Raw genomic sequence first — 18,303 nt, 5'->3', positions numbered from 1 at the left:
TCCCTCTTCCCGGTGCCCGCAGGGAAGCAGCGGGAGCGGCGGGGACAGGGAGGGGACACCGCGGAGCGCTGCCACCACCGGGGCACTGCCACCACCGGGGTACTGCCACCACCGGGGTACTGCCACCAGCAGGGGCACTGCCACCACCGGGGCACTGCCACCACCAGGGTGTTGTCACCAGCAGGGCACTGCCACCATCAGGGCACTGCCACCACCGGGGCGCTGCCACCACCGGGACACTGCCACCACCGGGACGCTGCCACCAGCAGGATGTTGTCACCACCAGGGCACTGTCACCACCAGGGTGCTGTCACCACTGGGACACTGCCACCATCAGGACACTGCCACTCTCAGGGCACTGCCACCACCAGGGTGTTGTCACCACCGGGGCACTGCCACCACCAGGGCACTGCCAGCACCGGGACACTGCCACCACCAGGGTGTTGTCACCACCGGGACACTGCCACCACCAGGGTGTTGTCACCACCGGGGCACTGCCACCACCCCAGCACCCCCGAGATTCCCAGGAGCGGGGCTGGGGGGTGACACCACAGATTTAGGGGACTGTGAGGGAAATGTCCTCGCTTTTCCCAGGATTCCAGGTGGATTTTTTTTCCAGGATTCCAGGTGGATTTTGGGAATACGAGCAAGGAACAGGAGGAATTTTGGAAACATGACCCAGGAACATGAGGAATTTTGGGAATACGAGGATGGAAAAGGCTCATTCCAGGTCCAGCATGGCAGGCAGGACCCCACAGGAGCGGGGCTGGGGGTGACACCACAGATTTCGGGGATGGGGAAGGGAATATTCCTGCAGCATTCCAGGTGGGCTTGGCGTTGGAAAAGGCGAATTCCCGGGATGGGCTGCGAGGGCCGGAGCGTGACTGGGAGCGGTAAAAACGGGAGCGGGGGCGCGGCCGGGCCCGGCGGGGACACGGAGCCGCTGCCGAGGGACAGATGGCGGTGGGAGGGATCCGTGAGGAGCTGCGGCAAAAATCCCGACGGGAACAGCTCGGGAGAGGATCGGGATTGGCTCCGGAGACTCCTCCCGGAGAGGGAGGGCGAGCGGGGAGAGGAGGGGTGAGCCCGGGGAGCAGAAATCCTCCCCTGGCCGTGCGTTTGGGGTGGGACGGGCAGGACTGCAGCCCTGAATTCCCGGGAATCCCAGGATCGGCACCCGCTGGCACTGATGGCGCTGGGAACGTCCCAGCGCTGTTTGAGTGGCGCTTCCCAGCCCTGCGTGCACCCCAGAAAAGCTCAAATCGCCCCAAATCTGCTCCTGGGCAGCGTTTGGCACCCCCGGGTCTGGGATTCCCGGCCGGTGCTGCCTCCACAGGGACGGAATCCCGCTGGATCCAGGAGAGATCCGGGATCAGCCCCGGACAGCCCCGAGCCCGGGAGGGGGATCCCCCCGGGGGGGATGGGAATGGGAGATGGATCTGTGGGGTGTGGGATGGATCAGTGGGATGGATCCATGGGATTTGGGATGGATCCGTGGGACTGGGGATGGATCCGTGGGATGGATCCATGGGATTGGGGATGGATCCATGGGATTTGGGATGGATCCATGGGATTGGGGATGGATCCATGGGATTGGGGATGGGTCTGTGGGACTGGGGATGGATCCGTGGGATTGGGGATGGATCCGTGGGATTGGGGATGGATCCGTGGGATTGGGGATGGGTCCATGGGATGGGGGTTGGGGATGGGGGATGGATCCATAGACTGTGGGATGTGGGACCTGGATATGGGATGGACCCAGTGGGTGAATCCATGGGAAGGGAGGGATTTGTCCCATGGGGTGTGGGATGAGATGTGGGATGGATCCTTGGGATGTGGGATGGGGGATGGATCCGTGGGATGGACAGGTGGGATGTGGGACGGGGGATGGGGGATGGATCTTGAGACAGATCCGTGGGGTGTGGGATGGCCCCTGGCACCAGGAGACCCCGAATTCCCCATGGCACCTCCAGGAGAGCAGGATTTGGGGTTAATGAGGGCTTTTAATGCCAAGGGGGCGGAGTTTTATCACCACACCAAGGCAGGGATGGCACTGGGGGGCTGTGGGTGGCACTGGGAGGTGATGGGTGGCACTTGAACTAATTCTGACCCCCCCCCGAGCCCCCCTGAACCCCCAGGGTTGGGTCCCCACTGGCTGGGTGGCACTGGGTGTGTCCCCAAGGCAAAGGGCACTGCCAGGTGGAGGCTGAGCCCCCTGTCACCGTGTCCCCACCCTGGGGCTGAGCCCCCCATGGCTTTGGCCCCACCCTGGTGGGTGTCAGGGGTTGGGTCCCCACTGGCTGGGTGCCAGGGTCCTTGTCCCCACTCTGGTGGGCACTGCCAGGCTCCCTGTCGCTGTGTCCCCACCGCGGTGGGTGGCACTGGGTGTGTCCCCACCGTTGTGGGCACCGCCAGGCAGAGCCCGAGCTCCCTGTCGCTGTGTCCCCACCACAATCTGACCCCCCCTCCGGGTGTCCCCACGGCGCTCGGTCCCCTCTGTCCCGGCTGGCCCCGCTGCCCCTCCCACCTGCCCAGGTGCGCTCACACCACAAATCCGCCCTCTTTTCCCCCAAAAAGCCGCCCCTCAGCCTGCGCCCCCGCTGGGAACGTGCCCAACCGCTGTCCCCACCCCGCGCCAGCCCAGGCGACCCCACCAACAGCATCCCCTCCCCCCCTCGCCCCCCCGGCGACCCCAAACCTCCCGGGGACGGCTCCTCCCTCCCCGTGCGCGCTCCCGCGGGTCCCCGCTGTCACCCGGCGACAGCGACAGGCGACAGCGGCGCGCGCGCGCGCCACCGCTGCCGGCAAATCAGCGGAGAAAGGGGGAAAAAAACCCCAAAAACAACAACACCAAAAAAAAAAAAAAAACCCAAAAAAACCACCTTTGAGAGGGAGAGAGAGGCCTTTAAGAAGCGGGGGGGGCCGGGGCGGCCGTGCCCCCTCCCCACCCGGCGCCGATGTGTTTTTCCCGTCCGCTCCCCTTTGTGCCTGGCGGGGCCGCGCGCGCTCCCACGCGCAGCCGGGCGCGCTCCCGGCGCGCTCCCCGCGCCCACTCCCCGCCGCCGCCGCCGCCGCCGCCGCTCCTGCCGGGCCCGGAGCCCCTTCTCCCCGCAGCAAAGGAGAGGAGGAGAAAAAAAGCCAAAAAAACCCCAAATAAAAATAGAGGAAAAGCCGCCCCAAAAACCCCGGAGGCGCAGCAGCCCGGGCAGCAGCGATGGGGAACACACCCTCTCAAGGCATGTCACTCTCACTATGTGCATCCATTCTTAAGTAGCAGGTATTTTTTTTTTATTTGTGTGGTTTTTTTGCCTCCCTTTCCCCCTTCCTCCCCAGCCCTCGTTTTCTCGGCGATGCCCGGGGTGGGGTGAGGGGGGTGCAGAACGCTGCCGGAGTTTCGGTGGCGCTCCGGAGGGGCGTGTGACAAGCGCGGTGACCCCCCCGCCCCTCTGGGGACAGCAGGCCCGCGGTTGTGGGGTCTGTGCCGGCGGCGGGGCCGCTTTTTGGGGGCGTTGTTGCCCCCCCGGAGACGGGGAGCGCTGCGGGGTCTGGGGGCGCTCGGAGGGGGCGGCTGTGCGCCGATGGCAGCTCCAGGCAGGATTGAACCGGGACTGAACCGGGATTGAAGCGGGGTGTTTTGGTGGCCGAGCCGCGCCGGGAGAGGCCGGGCTCGGGGTTTGTTCCCAGCCGGGCGCGGAGGGAGCCGCGGGCGCTCCCTCACCTGCTGCGTTCGCTTTTCCTCCTCGCCAGATTCTGCCGAGACACAAAGGCCACCGCGAGCCCCAGGGCGGCATTTTCAGCATCCTGGCACCACGGGGGGGAAAAAATTAAAAATATAAATATAAATAAATAAATCTGGCGCACCCCGGCTGGGCTGGGGCGTGGGGGGCGGAGGCGCGGAGGGAAACTCAGAATAACTCCGGCGGTCGCCAGCGCTGAGCTCCGGGTCTGGGCGCGGGTGCGGTGCCGCCCTGGCCCGCGCCAGCCCCGCCGAGGTGACAGCGACACCGGCGGGGGTCCCTTTGTCTGCTCCGGCCGCTGCCAGCTCCGCGCTCCCTCCGCTCCCTTTGTTCTTTGCGGCACCGGGGCTGGGGCCGCCGTGCCCACCCAGCCTGGCACCCACCCAGCGGGCACCCAACTCCCCGGGAAGTTGGGCTGGAGCCGGGAACGCGGCCGGAACCGCCGGCAGCGCCCTCGGGAGCTGCGCCCCTTCCCGGCGCCTCCAGGGGTGACACCAGGGTGACATCTCAGGGGAGGGGTCCCGCGCCGGGAGGGGCGCTCAGCCCTTCCCCGGGACCCCAAAGCCGGACCCTGGGATCCCCAAAGCCCCCACCCCTCGTTCTGGGGGTGCAGGTGCTCCCCAGCCCCCATCTTTGGGGTGCAGGTGCCCCCCAGCCCCTCTGGGTGGGCCACGGCTTTCCCAGCGCTGGGAAAAGGGGCGGGGGGCCCTTCAAGGCCCCTCCTGTCCCCCCCAAACCCAGCCGCGGTTCCGGGCAGTGCAGCCCCGGGGCTGTTCCAGCCCCAGCGGCGGCCGCTGCCGGGTTTTAATGAGGAATTCATTTCCAACGCGTTAATTATCTCCCACCAGGCTGCCCCCGGCAACGCTCAGCCGCCCCTGGGAACGGCTCGGTGCCCCCGGCAGGAGCCCCCTCCCCACTGGGAGCTGCTGGGCCGGACTGGGACCCCTCGGGGGGGCGGCTGAGGAGCCCCCCGGCTGTGGCAGGGCGGTCACAGCGGTTTTTGGTGGCTTTGTGCAGAAGGAGCTGCGGGCTTTGTCCCCTCCCAGCAGGTGGGATGGGCAGGGATGGATGCATACCCATTTTTTTTGGAAATTTGGTTTTTATGGAATGTCCTGGTGGTGGTCTGGGGGTGCTGGTGCGCGTCCTGGGGCAGGACAGGGTGGGGACAGCCCTGGCTGGGGACTGGCACTGACGGGGAGCTGTGGGGCACTGGCAGGGCGTGGGTGTCACTGCCAGGCTCAGCTCTGCTCCCCCACTCAGCAAAACCGCGGATTTCCCCCCAAAACGTGGCTTTGCCTTTAGGAAAAGGGGGATAAAGGCACCTCCTGCTGGGCTGGGGGTGACCCGGGCCATGAACCCGACCCTTGCTGGCTGGACACCCTGCTGAGGGTGGCACCTCTGTCCCCTCACATTGTCCCCCCTTCCCTTCCCTTCCCTTCCCTTCCCTTCCCTTCCCTTCCCTTCCCTTCCCTTCCCTTCCCTTCCCTTCCCTTCCCTTCCCTTCCCGGGGTGCCCTTGGCTCCGGAGTGTCACCCACGGTCCCCAGGGGCCACCTCGGCGGGGCAGAGCCACCAGGGCCGGCTTTAATTAGAGCCATCGATTGTCCCATCGATCCTCTGAGTCCCCCTGGGGACACTGGCGACACGTGGCAGCCGCGTCCCACGGCAGCGGCTCGGGGCTGGCGGGGAGGGGACAGGGCCGGGGTGGCTGTGCCTGTCCCTGTCCCTGTCCCTGTCCCCATCCCTGTCCCTGCTCTTGTCCCACCTCCTGTCCCCGTCCCTGTCCCCATCCCTGTCCCTGTCCCTGTCCCCGTCCCTGTCCCCGTCCCTGTCCCTGTCCCTGTCCCCGTCCCTGTGACAGGATGTGGCGGTGATCCGGGGAAGGGGCGGGAGCGGCTGAAGGAGCGGGAATGTTGGTCCTGGGGAAAAGAGGGATCAGGAGGGACCTTCTGAGGGCCCTGGCAGGAGGGGACAGCCGGGGGGCCGGGCTGTGATCCCGGGGGGCAGGAGGAGAGGGAATGGCCACGGCTGGGAAGAGAGGATCCTGAACAGCTGGGATGGGAGGATCCTACAGGATTGGGATGGGAGGATCCTACAGGACTGGGATGGGAGGATCCTACAGGATTGGGATGAGAGGATCCTACAGGACTGGGATGGGAGGATCCTACAGGATTGGGATGGGAGGATCCTACAGGATTGGGATGGGAGGATCCTACAGGATTGGGATGGGAGGATCCTACAGGACTGGGATGAGAGGATCCTACAGGACTGGGATGGGAGGATCCTACAGGATTGGGATGGGAGGATTCTACAGGATTGGGATGGGAGGATCCTACAGGGTTGGGATGGGAGGATCCTACAGGTCCTTGCAGAGCAAATCGTTCTACGACCCCATGAAATTCCACAATCCCATGAAATTCCATGGCCCCATGAGATTCCAGGATCCCACACAACTCAAACTCCCCAGGGTGAAGAGCTGAGGCCCTTTCCCCAAACTCTGTGGGATTCTCCCATTCCAAACCCCCAAACAGGGGCTCTGACCCCCTGAGCCAGCACCCCCATCCCCCCCAGGCTTTGGGGACATCCCAAACCTGTTCCCAGGAGGATTCTCAGTGCCCTGAGACCCCTCCCTCCCCTCCCTGCCCTCCCTCCCGCTGCGGCTGCAGGTGCTGCGGGGCTCGAGGGCTCTTCAGGCTGAGCCCTCCTCGATCACAGCTCGGGGACAATGAAACTTTGCTGTCAGCTGGTTTTATTTTATTTTTATTTTATCCCTCCCCCTGCTCGCTTTCCACTTTCAGAATCTGTGCAAATGATGGGGTTTGGGTTTTTTCTCAATTTTTTAAAGTCTTTTTTTTTTTTCTTTTTTGGAGATTCATCTCCAGCAGATGATGGAGAGGGTGGGAGGAAAAGGAAGGGAAGGGAAGGGAGGGGGACAAAAACACTTCGGGGCTGTTTGTGTTGTTCTCTCGCTGCTGAAATGTTCTGATTGCGGAGGCAGAGGAGGAGTTCAGTGATCCGGGAACAGCGAAAAGCTGGGAAATGTGGGAGCTGCATCCCAGCTGTGAACTGGGAATTCTGGGAGCTGAATCCCAGTTCCAGACTGGGAAACGTGGGAGCTGTGAACTGGGAAATGTGGGAGCTGAATCCCAGCCCCAAACTGGGAAATGTGGGAGCTGCATCCCAGCTGTGAACTGGGAATTCTGGGAGCTGAATCCCAGTTCCAGACTGGGAAACGTGGGAGCTGTGAACTGGGAAATGTGGGAGCTGAATCCCAGCCCCAAACTGGGAAATGTGGGAGCTGCATCCCAGCTGTGAACTGGGAATTCTGGGAGCTGAATCCCAGCTGTGAACTGGGAATTCTGGGAGCTGAATCCCAGTTCCAGACTGGGAAACGTGGGAGCTGTGAACTGGGAATTGTGGGAGCTGAATCCCAGTTCCAGACTGGGAAATGTGGGAGCTGTGAACTGGGAAATGTGGGAGCTGAATCCCAGCCCCAAACTGGGAATTCTGGGAGCTGCATCCCAGCTGTGAACTGGGAATTCTGGGAGCTGAATCCCAGTTCCAGACTGGGAAATGTGGGAGCTGTGAACTGGGAAATGTGGGAGCTGAATCCCAGCCCCAAACTGGGAATTCTGGGAGCTGCATCCCAGCTGTGAACTGGGAAATGTGGGAGCTGCATCCCAGCCCCAAACTGGGAAATGTGGGAGCTGCATCCCAGCTGTGAACTGGGAATTCTGGGAGCTGCATCCCGGCTGTGAACTGGGAAATGTGGGAGCTGCATCCCAGCCCCAAACTGGGAAATGTGGGAGCTGAATCCCGGCTGCAAACTGGTCCTGTCAGGGTGTGGAGGTGTCCCCTCCTTCCCCAGGTCCTGTCAGGGCGTGGCGCTGTCCCCAGGTCCTGTCAGGGAAGGGTTGGAGCTGTCCCCTCCTTCCCCCGCTCCTGCTCCCTCCCTCGCTCCATCAAATCCAGGAGCACTCGGGGATTTTCAGCCCTTCCCGAGCCGCGTGCGCCTCCAAAGGACTCTCAAGGACACCGCCATGGAGCCTTCCCTGCCTTTCCCTGCCTTCCTCCTCCTCCTCCTCCTCCTCCTCCCTGCCAAGCCCCGCTCCCTCCCCCGGGAATCTCCCAAATCCATCCCCTCCTCCCTTTTGTCCCCCCCGGGTGGCACAGCCCCGTCCCCACCCCCGAGGGTCTCAGGTGGGCTCTGGGCTCCTCCTCCCCTCCAAATCCCATAAAATTCCCTGCAGAATCCCGGGAATCGGCACCCGCAGGGAGCTCGGGCGGGATGGATTCCCCACGGGGTCGAATTCCTGGAATTTGTGGGAATTTTTGGCTGTCCCATCCAGGAAAAATCTCAGGAGAGCGAAAATTGGGAGCTTTTCCCAGCTTTTATCTCCCTTCCATCCAAACTTTGGGGAACCCGGGTGTTCCCAGGGCAGGTCCCGCCCCGAGGTCACGCAGGTGAGGCCGAGATCAAAGCCTGGGAATTCCCAGGCTTTGGAATTCCAGCTGGGCATTCATGATCTCAACTGGGAATTCACGATTCCAGTTGGGAATTCATTATTCCAGTTGGGAATTCACAATTCCAGCTGGGAATTCATGATCCCAATTGGGAATTCACGATTCCAGTTGAGAATTCATTATTCCAGCTGGGAATTCACAATTCCAGCTGGGAATTCATGATCCCAATTGGGAATTCACGATTCCAGTTGGGAATTCATCATTCCAGTTGGGAATTCATGGTTACAGTTGGGAATTCACGATTCCAGCTGGGAACCCCAGCTGGGAACACCCCCAGCCTTCCCCTTCCCTCCAAAATCCCGAGGAGGGGATTGGAGAGCTCCGTTCTCCCTGGAAAACTGAAGGAGCCGCCTTTGGCCTCCTCCTCTCTCTTTGTCCCCTAAAATTCCCAAATTTTCCCCTCTCAGGTGTCACCAGGGAGAGGAAGGAGATTCCTGCAGGTTTTCCTGGCAGGTTGCAAAACGCGGCATAAATAATTCATCCCCTCCTCAATTATCAAAACAAAGGAATAAAGCGAATTTCCGAAGGATTTTCCACTCACATTCCATGGTTTTTATTGGTTTTTTGTTTCCCTGCTTTTCTCACGCCTCGGAGATGATTTCCTCACAGCAGCCGTGAAATTCCTTCCCAGATTTCGGATCCATTGCCAGAAGCCTCCAAAATCCCTCTTTTTGGGGATGAAACCGCCCCAAAAATCCAGGGGAAATGGGGATAAAAGGGCTTGGTCAGGTTTTTTATCCTCTGGACGGGTTTTGGGGTGTGGGAAAGGTGGTGGATCCCTTTCCCACCCTTCTCTCGGCAAAAAAAAGGGATTTTTGTGGGGTCTGTGTCCCTTCTTGCCCTGTCCTGACCCCAAACCCCAAAAACAAAGGCTCAGAGCAGCTCTGGGATGTTTTGTAGGATTGGGGAATGCCTTGGGATCAGCAGATTGGGAATGGGATTTTCCAGGTCTGGATCCACAGGGTAGAAGGGGCTGTGAATCCCCTTTTCCTGCCAAATTCCCCCACATCCATTATGGGATCATGGTTGTTCACAGGGGCAGTGCCAGGGAATGGGGTCAGACCCCAAAACTGAGCATGGGAATGGGATTTTGGGTTTGGGGCCAGTGGGACACGGAGCCCACGCAGCTTTACTTTGGGGTAAAAAGATCCTTTCTGTGCATTCCCCAGAATAAAACCCCACAAAACTCCAGGATTTTTATCCTTCCATGCCCTTAACTCTTCCCAATAAAGCCCAGGACCCCACAGGTGTGGAATGGGATCTTTCGGGGTAGGTTTGCAGCCTGGTTTGGGATATTCCCTTCCCTGTTTTGGGATATTCCCCTCCCTACAAGCAGGAACAAATTCCCAGCCCCATGGGATCCACGGGATCCAGTGGGATTTTCCCTCTTTTCCCCATCCCACTCCACCTTCCACTCCCACCCCTTTCCCACCGCTCTTTTATTTTGGGTTTTTTCTCTGTGTTTTGCTTAGTCTGATTAATTTCTTTCTTTCTTTCCCCCCCTCCGAATTCCCAGAGGAAAAAAAAAAAAAAAACAACCAAAAAACAACAAAACCAATAAAAATTTCCCGCGGGCATTCATGAATCTCCTCCTTTCCTGTCCCTACCCAGGGCTCCATGGAATTGCGGGCGGGAAGAAGCCAGGACTGTGTTCCCTTTGTTTAAAGTCTCCAGGTCAGTACCGGGGGCCGACAGCGTCCTCCCCTTTTCCCTGGATTCCCACAATTCCATGATTTTCTCTCTTTCCCTGCCCCCGGAGCCGGGCCCGCGGTGGGTGAGGGCAGCACCTGGAGCCCAAATTTTGGGATATTTTAGAGGGTCCCACCTGGCTTTTTGGGTTGTTTTAGAGGGTCCTGCCCAGTTTTTGGGATGTTTTAAAGGGTTCTGCCTGGATTTTTGGATGTTTTTAGGAGGGTCCTGCCTGGATTTTGGTTGGCATCTGTGGTTGAGGCATTGCTTCCCAAACTTTTGGTGGAGGACAGGATGGATTTGTGGAGTTTTGTGGTCCTGGATGATCCTTGGTGTTCCTAAAAGCATCCCTGGTGGTCCTGGAGAGATTTTGGGTGTTCCTAAAAGGATCCTTGGTGCTCCGCCTTTTTTCAGGATTCAGTTGGGATTATTTTTGGGATTCAGTGGTGACGGTTTTTAGGGATTCAGTGGTGATGGGGTTTTGGGATTCAGTGGTGCTTTGGGTCTCAGTGGCGATGGTTTTTTGGGATTCAGTGGTGGTGTTTTCTTGGAATTCAGCGCCGATGGTTCTTTGGGTTCAGTGGCAATGGGTTGTGGTGGTGATTTTGGGAAAAATCAGTGTTGACGTTTTTGGGATCCAGTGGCGATCCTTAGGGATCCAGTGGCTGAATGGCTCAGGCAGCTCCTGGAGGTGTCAAACCCAGCACAAGGAGGCACAGCAGAGAATTTGTAGGATTTGTGGGATTTGGGGAACCCTTTCCCACCAGGAAAGCCCCTCCTGACCCCTCTTTCCTCCCCATCCCCGAACCAGGGCCCACCAACCCTCGGTGGCACCTCCCGAGTCCCGAGCGCCGGGGTGACATCCCGAAGGACGCTGATGTGGGATCAGGGGTGGGAACGACAGAAAAAACCCTTTTCCTGACCCTTTGGAACATTTTTCCCTGCCTCCCGTCTGCTTTTCCGCCTCTGTCTGGGGGGATGAAAGCGCCGCCGCGTCCTGGCGGAGGTGGCAGCGCCAGCGAGGCCACCGCTAATGGGGACATTAATGAGTTTTGTCTCCCGGCCCCAAAGCGCCTCCTGACCCTTCCCGAGGGTTGCGAACACCTGGAGGAAACCGGCGCCGCTTTCATCCCGGCGTTCCGGCCCGGAAAAACCCAGGAGCGGCCAGGGAGGGGCTGGAGGTGGCTTTTGTCCCCAAAAGTCCCCCGGTTTTGTCACCGAAGTCCTGCTGAAGGTGACAGGAGGTGGCTGGGATGGGATGAGCTGGGAATTCTGTGTGGGAATGGTGGGAATGCTGGTGGCTTCCCAGGGGAAGGGGTGGTGGCCACAGGTGTCCCAGAGCAGGGGGCAGGGGAAGGGTTGTCCCCAAACCTGTGGGACAGGGGAAGGTGTCCCCATCCCACAGAGACAGGTTGTCCCCATCCCAGTGGGACACACAAGGGGTGTCCCCAACCCCATGGGACAAGGAGGGGTTGTCCCCAACCCTTTGGGACAGGGGAAGGTTTGTCCCCAGACACCCTGGGAGAGGGGAAAGGATTGTCCCCAGCATCCTGGGACAGAGGAAGGATTGTCCCCAACCCCGTGGGACAGAGGAGGTTTGTCCCCATCCCAGTGGGACAGGGAAATGTCCCCATCCCCCGGTCCCCACTCCTGTTCCCAGGCACCCTTTGCCTTTTAATTACAATTATCACAATTATTGCTCCTCTCCCCATGGCCAACTTCCTCCCTCTCTTGTAAAATTGGGGCACAACCAGTGGCATCTTCATCCTCCTCATCCTCATCCTCCTCCTCTTCCTCCTCCTCATTATCCTCCTCCTCCTCTTCCTCCTCCTCACTTTCCTTATCTTCATCCACCTTGTCCTCATCCTCCTCTACATCCTCATCCTCCTTCTCCTCATCCTCCTCTACATCTTCATCCTCCTTCTCCTCATTCTCCTCTTCCTCCTCCTTCTCCCCTTCCTCCTCCTCCTCCCTGGAGCTGTCTGAGCTCCCCGTTCCCTCGCTGGCTCCTGGCCCCGGCTGCCACCTGAGCCAAAGCTCCAGACCCTTCCCCCTGGGAATTCCGGGGCTCATCCACAGGTGATCCACCCCCGGAGAAGCTCGGGGTGTGGTGAAATTAATTCCCCGGTAAAAATTCCCCAGTGGAAACAATTCCGGGTGGAAATTTCCCGGGATCCGCGGCCTGGAGCCGCTTTTCCACCCCGGAGAGCGGGATGGAGCCGGCGCTCGCCCTGAGGGATGAGCAGGTGTCCGGGGGCCGGGGCAGCGCCGAGAGCTCCCCAAAATAGAGCCGGGAGAGGGGGAGAGGATGCGGCCCTGGCTCCCCGCGGCTGCTCCTGCCAGAGCCGCCTGACGGCTGCAGCCTCGTCAGAGCTGTACCTATAATTACTGCACCTATAATTACCGTCTGATGTGCCGCAATTAGAGCGCCGGCAGAGGAGTTGGAGCAGACGGGAGCGGCCTTCTCTGCCTGCGAGGGCTTCCAGCCCCTATGGGGGCCTTCCAGCGACTCCTGGAGCCTTCCAGCCCTTCCCGGTGCCTTCCAGCCCTTCCCGGTTCCTTCCAGCCCTTCCCGGTGCCTTCCATTCTCTCCTGGTTCCTTCCAGCCACTCCTGGAGCCTTCCAGCCCTTCCCGGTGCCTTCCAGCCCTTCCCGGTGCCTTCCATTCTCTCCTGGTTCCTTCCAGCCACTCCTGGAGCCTTCCAGCCCTTCCCGGTGCCTTCCATTCTCTCCCGGTTCCTTCCATTCTCTCCCGGTGCCTTCCAGCCCTTCCCGGTTCCTTCCAACCCTTCCTGGAGCCTTCCAGACCTTCCCGGTGCCTTCCATTCTCTCCCGGTTCCTTCCATTCTCTCCCGGTGCCTTCCAGCCCTTCCCGGGGCCTTCCATTCTCTCCTGGTTCCTTCCATCCCCTCCCGGTCTCTTCCAGCCCTTCCCGGTGCTCTCCAGCCCCTCCTGGTGTCTCTTTCCAGTTCCTTCCAGCATTTCCTGGTCCCTTCCATCCCCTCCCGGTGCCCCCACCCCTCCTGCCCTGCCAGGAGATGGATTTTGGGAAAGGTGTGAGACCAAGGGGCTCAGCCCCGTGCCAGGGATCTGCGGTGTGGGTGGGGAATGGGATCTTTGTGGGATCTTTTTGGGATCTTTTTGGGATCAGGGAATGGTTTGGGATGAAAGGACCTTAAACCCCATCAGGCAGGGACACCTCCCACTGTCCCAGGTGGCTCCAAGCCCCATCCAGCCTGGCCTTGGACACTTCCGTGGATCCACAGCTGCTCTGGGAATTCCACCCCAGTCTCTCCCCACCCAAAATCTTCCCAAAATCCCCTCCCGAGTGCATTTCTCCATCTGCAGTCCCTGGCTCTGTAACGTTCTGGAATCCCAGAAGGGTTTGGGCTGGAAGAGACCTCCAAGCCCGGCCATTCCCACCCTGCCGTGGACAGGGCCACCTCCCACCTTCCCAGCTGCTCCAAGCCCTGTCCAAACTCCCGTTTCATCCCTAAAACTCCAAATTCCCCCCTCTCAGCGGGGATCCCTCATCTCCAGCCACAGGGCTGAGCTTTCCTCCCTCCAAACACCCCAAATTTTATTTTTATCAGTGCAAAATCCTTATACAAAGCCACGAAAACTCCCCAGGAGGGCTGTGAGCATCCCCCAACTCCCTCATTTCCTGCTTCCTTCTCCTATTTTTCCCCCAGTTCCCATTTCCTCACTCCCATCCGCAGTGCCCAGTTTAAACCACAACTCCCAGCCCAGTTTAAGCCACAACTCCCAGCCCTAGGCGAGGTTTTAAAGCTTTTATCGGAGGCCAGGGCCTTAAATTCACAATAAAACCCAACAAATAGCAATGATTCAGAACCTCTCCGCTGCAAAGAGCCAGACCAGGACCTCAATTAAGCCATTTGCAAATCGTTAATTTAAGAATCGCTCTCGGATGCCTTCAAATCGCTCCCTCCTGCCGTTTCCAAACGGGTAAAGAGCGCGGGGATGTAAACGGAAAGGTCGGGAGATGCTGACTTAACCGCTGATTTTGGCACCGAGAGCAGCTCCGGACTTGATTGAAATCCCGGGGCTGCCTTTGGAGGAAGAGCAGAGCTCCCCAGGTGAGGTGGGAGCTGCTGGGGGGCCCCAGGGGATGGAGCTGGAGAGCAAAACCTCACCTGGCTTGAAATATTCCATTTATTTCCTCTGGATTTAACCATTCCCATAGCCCCAGCGATCCCGGGGCTTTTCCAGGTGCGTTGGGGCTTGGGAAATGATCCAATCCGGAGGAAATAAATGGAATTTTTCAAGCCAGGTGAGGTTTGGCTCTCCAGCAGCATCCCCGGAGCGGGATGGTCCCAGCGGGAGCAGCTCCCAGGGGTCAGAGTGACCCCCTGGATTTATCCCATCCTGCAGATTATCCCCTGGGAGCAGGGACAGCCTGGCAGTGGCACGGGCAGGAGCTTTGAGACGTCTCCTGTGGCATTTTGGGATCTTCCTGCACAGAAAGGGGAGAAAATCTGCGGCTGCCTCCTCCCTGGAGGTGTCCAAGGCCAGGCTGGAGCAGCCTGGGACGGTGCGAGATGTCCCCAGCCATGGCAGGAGGTGAACCTTAGGGCTGCCAAACCCTACTGGGATCCTTCACGATCCCAAAGCTCCGTGAGGAGAGGATTTGTGCCCCCAGACCCCAGCACTGCCCTTGTGGAGGTTTTTCCTCTCCCCTCTCCCCAAATCTGGACTCTCCTGGCCCAGGCCCCGCTCCTGGCGCTGGTCCCTTCCCCCTCCCGCTGGTGGTGGAATTTTGGGATATTTTAAGTCAGAACCGGGCACATCTCCCGATCCTGCGGCCGATCTGAGCAAAGTGAGCAAAGGAAACGGGGAAAAGGTTCTGGAGCAGCGGGATTTGGGGCCGCGCCAGGGCGCCGGGTGCAGCGGTGGGCGCCGGGCGCGCCGGGCGCCAGCCGGGCCCCGGAGGTGTTGCTGCAGCCCCGGGAGGCTGTGCCAGGCTCCGCTCGGCTTCGGGGAACAAATTCTCGCTTCTCCAGGAGGGGCCGGGTTCCGCCACCAGCTGGGGAGCAAAACCCCAAATCCACGGGCTGATCCAGAGGGTGCCGCGGCAACAGCTTGGGATGAGAGGGCCGTGGGAGGCTGGAGGGACCTGCGGGTGCCAAAATTCCCTCGGCTCCACCTGGCAGCGCTTGGCAGCTCCCGCCTGGGAGCGGCGCCGGGCGCTGCCAGCGCCGAGGGCCATGCCAGGCTCGGCAGATGTTGCCCGCGGATCCGAGCAGGCTGAGCCATCCCCGGAGCTGCCGCGACACCTCCGGCTGCTTCTGCTCGGGCTTTGAGGAGTTTTTGGTGTGATTTGAGAACTCGGCAGCCGTCACTTGGCTGGGTTTGATCAGGAGCCGCATTTCCGGGCCCTTGAGCTGTGAAAGGCTCGGAGCCGAACGCTGCCAAAAGGTCTTTAGGGGTTTTTTTGGGCTTTTTTTGATGCTTAACTCGGTTTCCTCCCAATCCAATACCTCACCGGCACTCGCAGCTCCCGGGGGGAAAAGGTTTTTCTGTCTGCCTGGAGAGGGTTTTGCTCATTCGAGACCCCCGGGGGTTGGGGCTGGGTCTGGCGTGTCCTGCCTGTGCCATTGTCACTGTCCCCGCGGCCTCCAGCGCTGCCACCCCCGCCCCGGGGCTCAGGGATTGGGGTTGTGGTGTGAGGAGCAGGAATTCGGGAATTTGGGGATTTGGGGAAGCACTTCCTGACCAGGATCTGACATGATGCCACCCAAGGGAATGGGGCACATCCCTCCCCACCTGGCACTGCCATCCCGCAGGGATGGGCACAGCCATTCCCACCTGGAAACCCCATCCAAAAATGGGCACATCCCTCCCCACCTGGCACTGCCATCCCGCAGGGATGGGCACAGCCATTCCCACCTGGAAACCCCATCCAAAAATGGGCACATCCCTCCCCACCTGGCACTGCCATCCCGCAGGGATGGGCACAGCCATTCCCACCTGGCACCACCCATGGGCATGCCCATCCATCCCCACCTGGCACCCCCTGAGCCCTGCTGGGCTGACCCAGCCACGGGCAGTGTGGCCGAGCTTTTTTGGCCTCCCAGTGTCCCTGCCCTCCTGGGTAAGCCCTCTGTCCCTCTGTGCCATCCCCGATCCTCCCCCTCCAGCGCTGTTTGTCCCCATCTCTGGTGGCCGTGCTGGTGACACAAAGGCCCCTGTGTGCCACTGTGAGGGCACGGCCTGTGTGAATATTGCTCTATAGACTGGGCGAGGGCACAAAGCCCCGCTGTGTGTGCCAGCTCCGGGAGGGCGCCCGCAGTCCTGATCCGTGACTGTGCCACTGTCCCCATCCCAACCCTGATCCGTGACTGTGCCACTGTCCCCATCCCAGCCCCGATCCGTGACTGTGCCACTGTCCCCGTCCCAGCCCTGATCCGTGACTGTGCCACTGTCCCTGTCCCAGCCCTGATCCGTCACTGTCCCATTATCCCCATCCCAGTCCTGATCCGTGACTGTGCCACTGTCCCCATCCCAACCCCGATCCATCACTGTCCCCATCCCAGCCCTGATCCGTGACTGTGCCACTGTCCCCATCCCAACCCTGATCCGTGACTGTGCCACTGTCCCCATCCCAGCCCCGATCCGTGACTGTGCCACTGTCCCCATCCCAACCCTGATCCGTGACTGTGCCACTGTCCCTGTCCCAGCCCTGATCCGTCACTGTCCCATTATCCCCATCCCAGTCCTGATCCGTGACTGTGCCACTGTCCCCATCCCAACCCCGATCCATCACTGTCCCCATCCCAGCCCTGATCCGTGGCTGTGCCACTGTCCCCATCCCAGCCCTGATCCGTGGCTGTGCCACTGTCCCCATCCCAACCCTGATCCGTGACTGTGCCACTGTCCCTGTCCCAGCCCTGATCCGTCACTGTCCCCGTCCCAGCCCTGATCCGTCACTGTGCCACTGTCCCCATCCCAACCCCGATCCGTCACTGTCCCACTATCCCCATCCCAGCCCTGATCCGTGACTGTGCCACTGTCCCCATCCCAGCCCTGATCCGTCACTGTCCCCATCCCAGCCCTGATCCGTGACTGTGCCACTGTCCCCATCCCAGCCCCGATCCGTCACTGTCCCCATCCCAGCCCCAATCTGACTGTCCCACTGTCCCCATCCCAACCCCAATCCGTGACTGTCCCACTGTCCCCATCCCAGCCCCGGGGCACGGCCAGGCCTCCTTGTGCAGCTCTGGGGGCTTTGGGAGCTCGGGGTGAGGCCTTCTCAAGCCTTAACTGCTCACTAAAGCAGAACAGAATCTGAAAACCATAAAAACTGAAGCTCGGGGCATCAGGGTGAGCTCCGGGATCCACCGAGGGCGGGCCGGGAGCGGAGCGGGAGCGGGAAAGGAGCGGGAATGGACGGAGCATCCAGCGGCTCCCCGGGGGCTGCTGAGAGCGAAATCGTGTCCGGGAGCGCAGCTGTGAATGCCGATGTCTCACCCCGGCCCCTCGGAGCTGCTTTTAGCGGCTTCTTCCCGGGAATTGCCTCATGGACACTCCGCAGCTCTTCCCAATTCCCACCTCTGCTCCAGGCAGGAATCAGCCTCACGTGGATATTAACAGGGGAAAGATCCCCTCGGCCCCAAAGCGAGGGAGAGAAGGGGGAAGATCCCCCGCGGTGCGTGTGGGGCGCGGGAACCGGCCCAGGGCGCTCAGCTGCGAGGAGAAGGAATTTTTTGGGAAGGTTCCTGGTGTCGTGAGTGCCGCCTGTGCCAGCTGTGACTCACGGCTGCGGCTGCTGGGGAGCCTGGAGAGGCTCCAAGAGGAGCACAGGGCTCTGGAGTTTCTCCCTTCTCGCCCTGGGCTGGGAGCCAGAAGCTCTCCCGGCCCTGCTCTGTCCGTGCCTCAGTTTCCCCAGCATCAAAAATGGGGAAAATCCAAAGGGGTGTGAGCACTCCTGAGTTCCCAGCTCTTCCCACCTGGAGCCGGGAATGGAGCAGGCAGAAATAAGATTTAAATTCTCAAAGCCTCTTCCCAGTGCTGGAAAAAATGAAGGAAACTGGGAAAAGTTGGAAGTGCTGAGATGGGTGGGGCCTTCCAGCATGACAGGACCACACGGCACGAGTGTCCTGGTGGGTTTGGGATGACAGGAAAGGCACCAAGGGAAGTTTAAATTGGATTTTAGGGACAATTTCCTCATGGAAAATGTTGGCAGAGCTGCTCAGCAAGGTGTGGAGTCACCATCCCCACAGGGGGTTAAAGGTGACGTGGAGGTGGCACTTGGGGACACAGTGACACATCAGCGCTGGGGGAATGCTTGGAGGCCTTTTCCAGCCTTATTGATCCCAAACTCCAAGATTTTTAAT

The sequence above is a fragment of the Onychostruthus taczanowskii genome, unplaced genomic scaffold (genome assembly GCF_017590055.1).
Source record: "Onychostruthus taczanowskii isolate IOZ18803 unplaced genomic scaffold, ASM1759005v1 scaffold197, whole genome shotgun sequence".
NCBI classification, from domain to species: domain Eukaryota; kingdom Metazoa; phylum Chordata; class Aves; order Passeriformes; family Passeridae; genus Onychostruthus; species Onychostruthus taczanowskii.
The sequence above is the reverse complement of the archived record's forward strand: the minus strand, read 5'-3'. Positions refer to the sequence as shown.